Genomic DNA, 6,000 nt, shown 5'->3' with positions numbered 1-6,000 from the left:
TCGACGACGCCCCGCTCCGCCTCAGGCGGCGACCAATCAGCGCCGCGCTCGCAGGGGCTTCTGGGTAACGGCAGGCGGGGGAGGGAGGGAGAATATAGAGACGGGAGAACTAGAGCGGATGCCACTATTCATAGAGATGGCAGAGGTAGAGCGGATCACATCAGCTCACCATAGAGATGGGAGATAGAGCGGGTACTCATTGAATGGGTGAGGCGCTCTAGTATTTCACCCTTCTCTCGTCTGTCGCCCCCTAGGATCTGGAGGACCGCGGTGCCTCACAGGTTGGGCAAGCTCCAGAGAAGACTGGAGGGGCTGTGGCTTTGCCTCGGAGGAGGAGCTCAGCCTGGGCAGGCTGACAGGGTGGGAGTCTCACAGGATTCAGTGGAACTTCCTTCCCAGGAGTCAGGGTTGGATTAAGGTTCCAAGCAGTTGGGAAGGGACAGAGTATTTCTGAGCATGGACAGAGTGTGCACTAAGGGCAGGGGTGGGTGGGGAGGCAGGTGAGGCAGGGCCTCCCCACTGCAATCTTTGGAAAAGTGCTACTGCATGTGAGGTGTGCAAGCACGCACAACCCACGTGCACATGCACATGTGTGTGGGTTGTAGGTGCTTGCACACCTCACAAGCAGTGGCACTTTTCCAAGGACTCGTGGGGAGGCTCTGCCTCACCTGCCTCCCCATCCACCACACATCCCTGGCCCTGCGTGCTTCGGCTGTGTGTGCTGACACATTTCACACATAGCAGCGCTTTTCAAAGGACTCCAGTGGAGAGGCTCTGCCTCATCTGTCTTCCCACCTACTGCACGTCCCTGGTCCTAAATGCGCAGGTTGTGGGTGCTTGCACACTTCACACACAGCAGATGTTCAGGGGCAGTGCATGTACCACTAGACAGACACCACCTCATGCATCAATGGTAATCTTACCAGTGGTTGAGAAACGCACAACACTCAATTGTACTCTGTTCTAAGCTTTTTCAGGAGCCCAGCTCTAGCTCCTTTGCTGGATGGACCATTTGCCTTATGCAAAATTGCGTTTCTCAAACTGTGGGTCAGGAGCCACTTGGTAGCTCATGATCCAATTTCTGGTGGGTCCTGCAGAGCTGCCAATGAAAACACAGGTGATGGAAAGATCAGATAACTAATTGCTTCAAGCCTTATTCAAAAATCAGATAGGTGCTAACTGCCCTGCAAACAGCTGAGCTCCTGCAGTTTGCAAGGAGCAGAGGTCCTGCAGTTTGTAAGCTTGTGTAAATATAGGGAGATTAATGTTTGAGCATCTTTTTTCTGGTGTATTTTTTTTCTGTCAGTGACAGGTAGTAGGGTCAGGTGAAGGCTGGGTCACATCACTTAGCTCCACAAGCCTTGAAGCTATTCATTAGGACTGCCTCATTATGAGAAATGGATGGAGTTTTCTTGCAAACAAATAACTTGTAAATAAATAAAATATTCTCTCTTTCTAGATTACCCCCCCCCCCTTTTTTTTAAGTATTGCAAAGCCATGTGGATCCCGATGGAGTGTCATCTTAAAAAGTCAGTCCTGGTACTAAAACATTTGAGATACACTGTACTATTGTTTTCAATGTTCATTTTTTGAATGTTTGGGATTCCCATTCATTCTTCAACTGTTGCAAATGTAAAACAGCTTGGTTTGCAACCTCCTATCCCTTCATCCTTCTTGGATGTGCCTTCAGTACAATCACTGCCAAGTTAAACCATTTCCTCCCAATGCTGCTTATATGCAACAGGGACCAAATGTGTACAACTATGGGCCGGGCAGAAATGGGTTAATTCAAACAGTTTTTTCCCAATACTGTCTCACATCCTCACAACTAATGACCATCCAAGCTAAATGCTACTCACCAATCACTGATGGTAACCCACCCAGGATTCAGACTGCAACCCTTTGGCTAGAGACTGAAGCAAATTCCTGGAGACTCCAGGCTAGTCCTGGGGGGATTCATGAATAGGCTGGCTCTCTAAAGCAGTGGTTCTCACACATTTAGCACTGAGACCCACTTTTTAGAATGAGAATCTGTCAGGACCCACTGGAAGTTATGTCATGACCAGAAGTGACATCATCAAGCAGGAAAATGTTTTACAATCCTAGGCTGCAATCCTACCCACGCTTAACCAGGGGTAAGTCCCGTTGACTAACATTGTTAAAAGAATATACATAGTAGCTTATTAAAAATACAGGTCTGTAACATTTCTCCAATGCAGTCACATACCATGGTAGCATCAAGTCTAATATATTAAAATATTGAAATGAGGACACACCTGAAATTGGTTCGTGACCCACCTAGTGGGTCCCGACCCATAGTTTGAGAAGCACTGCTCTAAAGGATCAAAGTTATGAAGGTGGGGTCTGCTCCCTCACATGCATCCACCAGCTAAATGGAAATTGTCCAAAATTTCCACCCAGTTATTTGCTCAGAATTGTTGTTTTCAAAATCACCAGTAGTTTAGGGTGCCCAAAAAGCTACTGCTACCTTAATTGGATGTATCTAAGAGGAGACAACTTCCTAAGGCTGCAGTACCATAACCTTACATAGCACCCCATGTACGTTAACAGGCAAATTGGATTATCTTTGTAATTCCAAGTAGCACCAGGCTTAAAAACTGTAGTACTTATGGCTTTCCTAATTAAATTTAAATATGTGCATGTGTTTACACGAAGCATCAAGTCAACTGAACCAAAGGTATTGACCTTAAAAATAGAAGTTGTGAGGACTGCTTGGTGGTGGTCTTGCATTGGGGAATACATTTTCTATTGGGAAAAAAACAGCAGGTAGAATCGAGATCTTCATAATTTTACAGTATTAAATGGGCTTTTATAATAGATATGATACATTTTAATGGAACTGGGTTACTTTTTTGGTACTTTTATATTAAACAGTTTGTTGCATATTAATATTTTGAGGGTTCTAAATTATGTTTTGGGGTAGCTGATCTGATGCCTTAGTTTGGTCAGCTGTTTACTTCCTTGAATTATTTAGAAAAGGTGCAACATAAATTTTTAAATTCGAATTGCCCATCCTCAGTTTCTTAAAACCATCAGGTAGTCACCAGAGAAATAAACTTGACACAAGATGTTATGTTCCATGCGTAATGCTAAATCCAAGTGAAGAAAGGAAAAAAGCAGGATTTGCACTTCTCCATTTTTTTTATATTTGTACACATTATTGTGCAAATAATCTACATCTGAAGACAATGACTTCTTTTCTGGCAAGATCCAATCTGGTCATGGTAATACATGCCTCAGTATATATGAATGTCTTATACCAAGTCAGAAGACCTAGTTCAGTTTTGTCTACAATTACAGGCACATCCTGACATCCAGGGTCCCTTGTTGGAGATTGTCAGGATGTCATTCAGCAAGCAGAAACCACTGCAACCACCTGCAGACCACATTGACCTTCGAGGCCAATGACGTTTCAAATGGCAACGCCTGGTACTTGTACTGGTATTGGAAGTGGCATGCCCAATAGACAAAATGCAAACATCTCTGATAAAATGGTCTTTGGGGGATGTGGAGAGAGCTACAGCTGCCAAGGATCATCCTCCTTGAGCGTCTCCAAGGATTGACCAGAGGGACTGCTTTCTCAGATGGTTGCGCCACTTCAGGTTCAGGATTGTTCCCATTCTTACTTGGGCAATGAAAATGTGGGAATAAATCTTAACGTTTACTCCCCAAGTTGATCATGGGAAACAGGTCTGATGGCTCCGATCTGTTTGGCATTGCATTTCACCCTCCTGGAATCTATGCACCTTTGCCTGGTGATCTCCAGAAGTTCCAGGACTTATCCCTCTTTCACCATCTTGTGGATCTATTGATCAGACATCAGTCTTTGGTCAATGCATTGGTGCACGGGTGAAATTTGTGAAAAATGGCATAGGCACCCCCTATGTGCAGACACGGTTCCTATGGCACCATGCTGAGTGCGACTCTTGCTTCCTCTGGAGCCAGTGGAGGTGGTGTGTTGAGAGCGGGTCTTGAAAATTGGCTTGTTTGCCACTCGGGCTTAAAGCTTCCATGATGGCTATTAAACTTGAGTCTGCAAAAGAAATTTTTTGAAGAGTGTTTCCCCTTTCTTCTGGTAGGGAGTTCCTTCTCCTTTGTTTCCACCAGGACACTGACTAATTAATTGCCAAACAATTTAGCCCCAGAAAAGGGAACATTAGCCAGCGGCACTTGAGAGTTAGGGTTCACACCCAGGTGCTTCAACCACAAGTTTCATCACACCACCATATCAGTGCCTATAGCACTGGCTAAGAATTGGACTGCAACCATCAATGAGTTTGCCAGGAAGTCGGTGGACAAGGAGATCCTACAAAGCTAGCCTTTCACTTCCTTGGGGGTAGCTACTCAACCAAAGCCAACCGAAATTCCAGCCAATCCCCTGGGAAAAGCTGAGAGTCTATGGGTAGAGGGGCATAGGTAGGCTAGGTAGGTTCCTGGGTAATGCCCTTTCTTCCATCCTGGTTGACTTACCCTCTTTGTGGTAGGAGCAGGTGTTGCTACCGTCTGCAGTGCACTTTAGACCTTTGTTCTGCTCATGGTCCCAACTAGCGCTTGCAACAGGCTCTGATGGTGGTTTGCTGCCAAGGACCTCTGAACTCCCTTGCTGACCTTCCTGGACCCACACCAGGAAGAAGTCCATATTGCCCTGGTTGGAAAAGGCCTCCGCTGCAGCCATACCACTCCCTTGGCCTTCCCTGCTGCTGGGGGGGGGGAGCGGAGGGAAGAGGCCAGAGGCTCACTGACTCCAGCTGTTCCATGTGACTTGCACAGTCTTCCTTGCCACTGGTGGGAGGGCAAAAAGGCTGGAACTGAGCAAGCTGATGCCCAGGCATTACTTTCTCATCTTTTCCCAGAGCTTACATACGAGAGACACAGGAGAAACTCTAGTTTACTTGGGGAAGCTCCTACATTTGACAAGAGAAACTTCCATGCCATTACTCTTGGGAGGGGGGGGAGGGAAGAAGAAAGGAAACAATTATCTTCTGTTCCTGGGGAAAAAATCCTCAAGCTTGGCAGGAGCTGAGCAAGGAATCTGTTGCCTGCTAGTCAGGCAAGGCCAGTCTGGGGATCAGAGGGAATCCCTCCCCTTCAAACCACTAGACATAGCCCGACTATCAAGAGAAGAAATTTCCACAACGAAACACTGAACCACCCCACAGCCACTGGAGAAATGAGTGTCTGCTTAATAGTTTGTTCACATGGCTTTGGTTGATGCCTTGTGTTGAATTAAGGCATGTTACAAGGACACCAGTTTGTACTGTGCAGTAAGTTAACAATGGAAGAGAAGTGACACTGCACATGTGGTTACAAGATTCATGCAAAGAACCAAATGCAATTAGAGGGTAGCAAGGGAAATTAGCTAGTGTGGGTAGTCAGTTCAAATGGTTTGTCCCAGCGCAGTACCACACATAACCACTTTTGCTCCACAAGGGCATGGTGCATAAGCTGTTGGCATCAGAAATCCAGGAACTGGCTACACCTACAGGAGGTTTGCCTATCCTTTAAGGTTAGGCAACCACCTACAGGAGGTTTGCCTATCTATTCTAATTCCTCCTTAGAATTCCTCCTTCGATCCATGTGTTTATAGGGAAGTCAGAATAGGGTCTTTGCTGCTGCTGGTCCCAACCTGTAAGGTCAACTTTCTTTAAAGATTTCCTTTGTCAGTCCCCTGCTGCTAATCTATGGAAATGTAAGAATGTTTCTTATTTGAAGTATGCATTTGGTAACATTGCCTGAAGAGTGCTATTAGGATATTTTAAACTGCTGTTAGCTGTGTTGGAGACCATTTGATCAAAAACCAGGGCATAAATGTTCATTACATTTTAAAATTTATTTTCAACTTAATAAAAGTTAGTTTACTTTTAAGTGTAACTTTTAATATAAAAATTATCAACTAGAGATAATTGATCAACAGTATTTTATTTCTTTGCAAATCGTCTAAATGTTATGTGAAGTAAAAATCTAAAAGCCTTTTAATAG

The sequence above is a fragment of the Tiliqua scincoides genome, chromosome 4, assembly GCF_035046505.1.
Source record: "Tiliqua scincoides isolate rTilSci1 chromosome 4, rTilSci1.hap2, whole genome shotgun sequence".
NCBI classification, from domain to species: domain Eukaryota; kingdom Metazoa; phylum Chordata; class Lepidosauria; order Squamata; family Scincidae; genus Tiliqua; species Tiliqua scincoides.
Note: the sequence above shows the minus strand (reverse complement) of the source record.